This window comes from Papio anubis, unplaced genomic scaffold (genome assembly GCF_008728515.1).
Source record: "Papio anubis isolate 15944 unplaced genomic scaffold, Panubis1.0 scaffold363, whole genome shotgun sequence".
Classification (NCBI taxonomy): Eukaryota; Metazoa; Chordata; class Mammalia; order Primates; family Cercopithecidae; genus Papio; species Papio anubis.
Window position 1 is genome coordinate 14,694 of NW_022163778.1, and position 10,240 is coordinate 24,933.

The window sequence follows — 10,240 nt, forward strand, 5'->3', positions numbered from 1 at the left end:
TATAATAATAATAAATAAATTTTTAAAATTGTAACGGTGAAAGTAGGATTTGAACTCAACTACCTAATGCCTAAATCATTTATGACATTGAGTCTATTGTCCATATTAGCCATGCTTGTGTTATTTCTGAGCCTCAGCTTTTCAGGTGTATGAAGGAGATAATATCCTTGGATTTTTTATGGAAATTAAAGAAAATAAGGCATGTAAATAAGACTTTGTTGTTTATTGAAAAATTACTGTGTGTCAGACAGAATATATTTATAAAAATATGTTTTTACTGTACTCAATTACATGCATAATAACTTTAGCATCAGCTCATTCAGTAATCTGCAACCTCAGGAAACAGGCTTAGAGAGAAAGAATCAGCTTTTTGGCCAGTCAGGGAACAGAGTAGCTGGAATTTCCCCTGGAGTCAGACTCTAAGCTGTGAGTGTCCTCACTTTGTGACTCTGGATAGCACCTACAGCGATAATAAACCAGGCATCTGAGAAATGGTTAACACTCCTGAACATTTTGCACTTAATAAATTTTATTTGAAGTGACTTAACCTGCAATGCAATTTAATTTTTAAACAATAAATGGAGAGTTAGAAGGAATAAGCAGACTTTGTGCTTGAACTGCAATCTTGTGTCCATGAGCCGAATCTTTCATATGGTAAAGCAGGTTTCAAACAACAGTGTTTATTTTTTATGTACATTATGAAAAGTCAAATGGTGTTTCTGGTTTTAGATCCTTAAGGAATCGCCACACTGTCTTCCACAATGGTTGTACTAATTTACACTCCCACCAACAGGGTAAAAGCTTTCTTATTTCTCCACAGCCTCTCTAATATCTGTTGTTTCCAGACTTTTTTTGAGTTATAATAGTTATGCAGGTACTGTGGGATTACTTGGCTGTTTATGTAAAAATTATTTTGCATTCACTTCTGAAATGAATGCTAGTAGAATCATCTTTAGAGGAGGTTCCAAGGCATTGAACTGAGATACCTGCACTGTTTGCTGTAAATTTAAGCTTAAAACTGAAACCAGGTTATCGGCATTTCATGCAGGGAGAGAGCGGGCATGAATGATTTCGAGAAATGAAAAACTAGATTCAGCTTCAAATTTGCTTCCTCCCTTTTGTGGCAAATTAGTGTAGGCTCACTAAGCACTTTATCTGCCCATGGTAATTTATTTTTTTCCAGACGGGGTTTCACTCTGTCATCCAGGCTGGAGTGCAGTGGCACAATCATTGCTTAGTGCAGCCTCAGTCTCTTGGGCACAAATGTTCCTCATCTTCCCTCCTCAGCCTTCCAATTGCTGGGACTTACAGGTGCACCACTATCAGGGGGAACCCCACCTCCGATATTCACGTGGGTCCTTTTCTATTTCCCTAAGTGTCAGCTGGTCTGAGAAATAAAGGGAAAGAGTACAAAGAGAGAAATTTTAAAGCTGGGTGTCCAGGGAGACATCACATGCTGGCAGGTTCCGTGATGCCCCCCTGAGCCAGGAAACCAGCAAGTTTCTATTAGCAATTTTCAAAGGGAGGGAGTGCACGAATATTGTGGGTCATAGAGATCACATGCTTTAAGGCAACAAAGATCACAAGGCAGGAGAGGTCAGGGCAAGATCACAAGGTCAGGGCAAACTAGAATCACTAATGAACTTCCATGTCGAGCTGTGCATGCATTGTCATTGATAAACAAGGTTCAAGAGCAGAGAACCAGTCTGACTATAATTTGCCAGGCTGGAATTTCCTAATCTCTAGCAAGCCCAAAGGTGTGCAGGAGACTAGCTACATCTGCATAAAGTCAGACACTCCCAGAGGCCATTCAGAGGCTCTCTGTGAATGCATTCTTTTCCCAGTGCTGTTAATTGTTAATATCCCTTATTGGGAAAGAATTCAAAGGATATTTATCTTACCCATTTTTGGTAATAAGAGAAATATGGCTTGTCAGGCCTCTGAGCCAAAGCTAACCATCACATTCCCTGTGATCTGCATGTACACATCCAGATGGCTTGGTTTTCCTGCCTTTAACTGATGACATTCCACCACAAAAGAAGTGAAATGGCCTGTTCCTGCCGTAACTGATGATATTTCCTTGTGAAATTCCTTTTCTGGCCTCGCCAAAAGCTCCCACTGAGCACCTTGTGACCCCTTTCCCGCCCGCCAGAGAACAACCCCTTTACCGTAATTTTCCTTTACCTACCCAAACTTCTACAAAATGGCCCCACCCCATCTCCCCTTTGCTGACTCTTTGACCCAGCCTGCCTGCACCCAGGTGATTAAAAAGCTTTATTACTCACACACAAGCCTGTTTGGTGGTCTCTTCACACGGATGCGCATGACATTTTGGTGCTTATGACTCGAGCTAGGGGACCTCCTTGGGAGATCAATCCCCAAGGTCCTCCTGCTCTTTGCACCATGAGAAAGATCTGCCTATGACCTCCGGGTCCTCAGACCAACCAGCCCAAGGAGCATCTCCACCCAATTTTAACCAGTAAGCAGCCTCTTTACTCTCTCTCTCCTCTAACCTCTCTCACTATCCCTCAACCTCATTCCCTCCTTTCTCAATCTTGGCACCACACTCAATCTTTCCCCTTCTTACCTCTGTTCCTTTCCTTTTCTGGTAGCGACAAAGGAGATGCATTTTATCTGTGAACCCAAAACTCCGTCGCAGGTCACGGATTCGGGAAGACAGTGTTCCCTTGGTGTTTAATCATGCGGGGACACCTGCCTGATTTTCACCCACGTTTCAGAGGTGTCTGACCACACAGGGATGCCTGCCTTGGTCCTTCACCCTTAGTGGTAAGTACTGCTTTTCTGGGGCGGGAAAGAACCCCTGACCCCTTCTCTCCCTGTCTCTACGCCTTCTCTGCTTTTCTGGGATGCAAGAACCCCCTGACCCCTTATCTCCGTACCCTGACCCCCTTATCTCCGTGCCCCAACCCATTATCTCCACTCCCCAACCCCTTATCTCTGCGTCCCGACCACTTTCCCACTTTTCTGGAGGGCAAGAACCCCACAACCCCTTATCTCTGCATCCTGACCCCTTTCCTGCTTTTCTGGAAGGCCAGAACCCCCAACCCCTTCTCTCCATGTCTCTATTCTCTCTCTCTTTTCTCTGGACTTGCCTCACTATAGTAAACCTTTCCACCTCCACCCTCCCTCCTCCTCCCCTTTTCCATCCAACAAGATCTAAATAATTCTTAGTCGAAATGCAACGGTCTGAGATGCCTGACGTCCAGGCATTCTTTTACACATAGTTCCCTCTATAGTCGTTGTTTCCAATGCAACTCATCCCAAGTCCTTCTTTCCCTCCCACCTGTCCTCTCAGTCCCAATCTCAAGCGTTGCTGAGTCTTGACTGGAGCTAAAGACATAGTCAAGGTTAATGCTCCTTTTTCTTTATCTGGCCTCTCCCACATCAGTTAGCAGTTGGGTTCTTTTTCATCAAATATGAAAAACCCAGCCCAGTTCATGGCTCATTTGGCAGCAACCCTGAAACACTTTCCAGCCCTAGACCCTAAAATGTCAAAAGGCCATCTTATTCTCAATATACATTTCATTACCCAATCCGCTGCCAACATTAAATAAAACTCCAAAAATTAAATTCCATCCCTCAAACCCCACAACCGGACTTAAGTAACCTCACCTTCAAGGTATACAATAATAAAGTAGAGGCAGCCAAGTAGCAATGTATTTCTGAGTTGCAATTCCTTGCCTCCACTGTAAGAGAAACCCCAGCCACATCTCCAGCACACAAGAACTCCAAACGCCTGAACTACAGCTGACAGAGGTTCCTCCAGAACCTCCTCCCCCAGGAGCTTGCTACAAGTGCTGGAAATCTGGCCACTAGGCCAAGGAATGTCCGCAGCCCAGGATTCCTCCTAAGCTGTGTCCCATCTGTGCGAGACCCCACTGAAAATCAGACTGTTCAACTCACCTGGCACCCACTTCCAGAGCCCCTGGAACTCTAGCCCAGGGCTCTCTGACTGACTCCTTCCCAGATCTTCTCAACTTAGCAGCTGAAGACACACTGCCTGATCGCCTCGGAAGCCTACAGGACCATCACAGACATCTAGGTAACTCTCACAGTGGAAGGTAAGTCTGTCCCCTTCTTAGTCAATACAGAGGCTACCCACTCCACATTACCTTGTTTTCAAATCCCTGTTTCCCTTGCCTCCATAACTGTTGTGGGTATTGACGGCCATGTTTCTAAACTTCTTAAAACTCCCCAACTGTTGTGCCAACTTTGACAATATTCTTTAATGAACTTCTTTTTAGTTATCCCCACCTGCCCAGTTCCCTTATTAGGCCAAGACATTTTAACTAAATTATCTGCTTCCCTGACTATTCCTAGGCTATAGTCACACCTCATTGCCACCTTTTCCCCCAGTTCAAAGTCTCCTTTGCATCCTCCCCATGTATCTCCCCACCTTAACTCACAAGTATAGGATACCTCTACTCCCTCCTTGGTGACCAATCATGCACCCCTTACCATCTCTTTAAAACTTAATCACCTTTACTCTGATCAATGCCAATATCCTGTCCCATAGCACTCTTTAAAAGGATTGAAGCCTGTTATCACTCACCTGTTAGAGCATGGCCTTTTAAAGCCTATAAACTCCTCTTACAATTCCCCCATTTTACCTGTCCTAAAACCAGACAAGGCTTGCAAGTTAGTTCAGGATCTGCACCTTATCAACCAAATTGTTTTGCCTATCCACCCTGTGGTGCCAAACCTATATACTCTCCTATCCTCAATACCTCCTTCCACAGCCCATTCTTATGTTCTAGATCTCAAGCATGCTTTCTTTACTATTCCTTTGCACCCTTCATCCCATCCTCTTTTCACTTTCACTTGGACTGACCCTGACACCCATCAGGCTCAACAAATTACCTAGGCTGTGCTGTTGCAAAGCTTCACAGACAGCCCCCATTACTTCAGTCAAGTTCCAATTTCTTCCTCATCTGTTACTTATCTTGGCATAATTTTCATAAAAACACATGTGCTCTCCCTGCTAATCTCCCAAACCCCAACCCCTTCTACAAAACAACAACTCCTTTCCTCCTAGGCATAGTTAGTAAGGTCAGAATTCTTACACAAGAGCCAGAACCACATCCTGTAGCCTTTCTGTCCAAACAACATGACCTTACTGTTTTAGCCTAGCCCTCATGTCTGTCTGTGTGCAGTGGCTGCCACTGCCTTAATACTTTCAGAGGCCCTAAAAATCACAAACTATGCTCAACTCATTCTCTACAGTTCTCATAACTTCCAAAATCTATTTTCTTCCCCCTACCATCGCTCAAGACAATGCTTATGCTGATAAGGTAGCTAAAAAAAACAGTCATCAAAAGGCATCTAATCCCATTGCTTAGGACAATGCTTATGCTGATAAGCTAGCTAAAAAAGCAGCTAGAGTTCCAACTTCTATCCCTCAAGGCAGTTTTCCTCCTTAACCTCGGTCACTCCCACCTACTCCCCCACTGAAACTTCCACCAATCAATCTCTTCCCACACAAAGCAAATGGTTCTTAGACCAAGGAAAATATCTCCTTTCAGCCTCACAGGCCCATTCTATTCTGTCATCATTTCATAACCTCTTGCATGTAGGTTACAAGCTGCTAGCCTATCTCTTAGAACCTCTCATTTCCTTTCCATTGTGGAAATCTATCCTCAAGGAAATCACTTCTCAGTGTTCCATCTGCTATTCTACTACTCCTCAGGAATTTCTCATGCCCCCTCCCTTCCCTACACATCAAGCTCGAGGTTTTGCCCCCACCCAGGATGGGCAAATTGACTTTACTCACATGCCTCCAGTCAGGAAACTAAAATACCTCTGGTCTAATTGACACTTTCACTGGATAGGTAGAGCCCTTTCCCACAGGGTCTAAGGCCACTGCAGTCATGTCTTCCCTTCTGTCAGACCTAATTCCTTGGTTTGGCCTTCCCACCTCCATACAGTCCGATAGCAGAGCAGCCTTTATTAATCAAATCACCCAAGCATTTTTTCAGGCTCTTGCTATTCAGTGAAATCTTTATGTCCTTTACCATCCTCAATCTTCAGAAAAGGTAGAACAGACTAATGGTCTTTTAAAAACACAGCTCACCAAGCTCAGCCACCAACTTAAAAAGGACTAGACAATACTTTTACTACTTTCCCTTCTCAAAATTCAGGCCTGTCCTCAGAATGCTACAGGTTATAGCCCATTTGAACTCCTGTGTGGACACTCCTTTTTATTAGGTCCCAGTCTCTTTCCAGACACCAGCCCAACTTGAACTGCACCCCAAAAACTTAGAGCCTAAAACCTCACCAACCAAGCACGTAATTACACTGAATCCCCTTAGACTCTCTCTAATTAGATGTCCTAGGTCCTCCCAATTCTTAGTCCTTTAATACCTGTTTTTTTTCTTCTCTTATTCAGACCTTGTGTCTTCCATTTAGTTTTTCAATTCGTACAAAACCTCATCCAGGCCATCACCAATCGTTCTATATGACAAATGTCTTCAATACAACCTCTCATACACATTCCCACTACACCTTCCTCTCAGCTTTAATCCTCCCAGGGTTCCATACACCCCTATCCCAGCCAGAAGCAGCCCCGAGAAACATCGGCCCCACATTCCTCTGCCACCACTGCCACAACCCTGCCCCAAACACTTCAACACTATTTCGTTTTGGCTCTTTTCATACAAGGAACAGGAATGCTTCTGTGGGCCTCTGAGCCAAAGTTAAGCCATCAGTGTCCCTGCACTCACATCCAGATGGCCATTGCTCCTGCCTTAGAACTGATGATGACCCCATCACAGCACAGAAGTGAAAATGGCCTGGTTCCTGCTTATGGAACTGATGACATTACCTTGTAAATTCCTTTTCCTGGCTCATATCCTGGTCACAAAAGCCCCACCCAGGCTACACCTTTCCTTTATGACCCCCACCCTGCCCGCCCAGAGAAATTCCAAACCCCCTCGACTATATAATTTCTTTACTCACCAAACTTAGCAAACGGCCCCAACCCAATCTCTACTTCACTGACCTCTTGGATCCCAGCCTGCCTGCACCCAGTGACAAAAGCTTCTCTTGCTGCTCGCCACAAAGCCTGTTGGTAGTCTCTTCACACCATGTGTATGATGACTGCCCTGCCTGGCCCACAGGATAGTCCGACTTTTATAGTTATCTCCTTGTTCCCTGAAAATTGCATGCCATATCCTGTTCTTCCCAGACTTACATGCTTGAAATACATACATGCCTCTACAAACAGTTTTAAAACAGTTAACATACAATCATCACAGGGGTCCATGAGGTACATTCACTTCTACTATGAAGATGACCGGATTAAGACAACACAGGCATATAGAAACCACAAAGAGCATTGATTGGGCACAAATGTCCATGGTTCCTCTCACAGTTTATGTTCTTTCTTCCATGTCAGCCGTCCCTCTCCATCCAGTCCCTGACCGCCAACCACCACCATGTCCAGCCACCTGCAGCCCCATGCCTCCTGACTGGTCTCAGCCAGACCAGCCCCATTTCCACAGTGGTTCCCTGCCGTCCTTCTGCCCCAGCCTCCCAAATTGCTGGAATTTCAGGCATACCTTCGCACCAGCTACTTGCTGCATTGCAGAGTTAGGAGCCACCTTGCTTTCTCCTGCACTGAGAATGTGCATTCTGCAGGCTGCGGAAGAATCCCAGTACTCCCAGGCCCAGCTTCCCTCCCTCCACCCACAAAATAAAGTGCAAAAAGCTCTTAGATAGTTACTTAACTGGTTGCCACAGCCACCTTTAGTGCAAGAACTTTCTATTCTCACCCTTTCTTAAAACAGCTCACAGTAATATGAGAATGGGATTTAACTTTTGATACACCATGAAACCAATGATTTTGAAAAGCCAAATTGTTATTATTAGAAGATAAAAGTGGGGATTCTGACTACATGCTATTTTTACAAATCTGATTTTGTTGCAGGTTTCTTTTATTTTGTTGTGTTAATGCTGGAGTAGAATGGATTCAACACGCACTCCCAAAGTTTTGTTTTGTAACTTTGTATGGTCCACATTTTCCTTTTATTTAAACGAAGTTATGCCTATAGTGTTAAATAGGAAGGATATCAGCATAAAATATGAAAACAATTTTCCCAGGATGTTACAGTTCCTCCTCCTTCACTTTAGTAGGAGGCATGAAGCGACGCTTCAAAGTTATTAACCACTTCTCGCCGCAGACTGGGGCAAGTTGCAGACTTAAATTTTGTTTGCAAATGGGGGGAGTTCACGCCAGATCTTTTATGTCGTGTTGGTTAATTCTGTGGCGAGGGAGAGAGAAAGAAAAGATAGAGAGAGGAAGGGAAGGAAGGAAGAAGGAAGGAATAGGAAGGAAGGAAGGAAGAAGGAAAAGAGGAGAAGGAATAGGAAATAGAGACAGGGAGAGAAAGAAAGAGAGAGAGAGAAAGAGACAAAAAATTTTGTAGTCTGTCAACACATTTATAAACAGTTGGTCCTGGCGCTCTGTGGTGTGTATGAGTAATACGTCGAAGCTAATGCATTCTCTTAATCCCATCCTGCACCTTCGGCCATTCGGCCCAACTTGCACAAGTCACAACCTTTACAACGCCTCTGGCCCTCGTTCCCAAGTCCCAATGCACCTTCACCCCACCCCAGCCTGCTCTCCCAAATGCTCCCATACGGGACCAAGAGCAGCCCCAACTGACTCCAGTGATTCCTATTCCTCTCACTCCATCTGTAAAAAATCAGGGCAGTAGGGAAACTTTCTGAGACACACCTTTAAAAGTAGTTACAATGTGTGCTATATTTACATATCTTAGTTTTGAAGACCAGCAACACAACAATACTTCCAGATCTCCATCTAACCTCTGCTCATTTGAGAGGGGCTTTGTATTTCAATGAGAGAGTTCAAAGTCTATTTTTTTCCAGCAACTACAGTTCTAAGTGAACAATCTATTTAGCTGATATGTTATATTTCTATATATTTATGGGATACCCATGAGTCAATGCATCTATTTCTCTTAAGTAATACCTTAGTGTTGTAAAATCAATAGTACTTTTAAAAATAAATGTACCTTGTTAGTTATCCCACTTGTGTCATCAGAACTACATGAAGCTGAAATAAGTCCACCTTCCATGGACCCTGCCAATCCACCCTGCATTTCTAGCATGAGCAAAATCCAAGGTCCTGCTGACCTGAGACGCCATTAATTCTGTGAAGTATTGCCACAATAGGAGGCAGAAGGAGCAGGCAAATCCAACTTCTTTCTCTGTAGTTTCCTTGGTTGGGGAGGAAAAGTTGAATTTTACTATTATGGAGAAGAAACAGGAACTAGAGACAGGTAAAGAGATATCACAATACAGATCACTAGTCCTGCCACCCAGAACTTGTTTCCACATACTGTTCCATGAATTTGGTTTGAATATATTAAAGTGTATACATAAAGGGAAATTAAGTCCATCAGGTCTTGATGTCCATTGCTTTTGCAGTTCCAGAACAAAGCTTGCCAAAGTGAGGAAATAACACAAACAGGACTAAGTGAAAATTATGGTATATATTGATGTGTCACATAATACAGATGTAACATAATAAAGATGTGTAAGATGATATAACTTGTGGGTATACCTACCTCATCTGGGGATAACTTTTCAAGTTTAATTTTGAGGCTTGACTCAATCGTGCTTCCCTTCCCTTTCATAGGTTGTCTATGAGATGTTGTCATAGATCTCATATTATGCAGTAGCAGAATATGACATCTATTATAATTTATATTTACGTCACAGAAGTTCACGTATATACCCGCCATATACGAGTAGATCTTCTTCTGACATCTATTTCTAGTTTATGTGATAGCATAGCACTTTCATGAATATTCTGTATTATGGATCTTTTACACATTTATTTTTCCTAGGATGAATTCTGAGAGATTTTAATTGATGGGCAAAATGTACTCACCTGTTTGAGGTTTGAATTTTCCATCAAAAGCTGGTACTCTGGTTTTCATGGACAAAGAACAAATCCTCCTGCCAGGAATTGACTTTTGGCTCTTTTTTTTTCAAACCTGGAAAGCTTTTTGTCATAGGTCAGAAAATGCTGCCAATAATGAACAGGGCTCTGCAAGGCACTCAGAGGTAGGAGGGCCAGATTAGGAGAAGGCTTGGCCTTACGGGGCAGTTGGAGTGGTCAGAATTAGAGGAGGGGGGGCGGCTGGGGGATAGGTGCTGGGAAGCATAACGGAAGGGCAAAGGGAGCAACAATGGC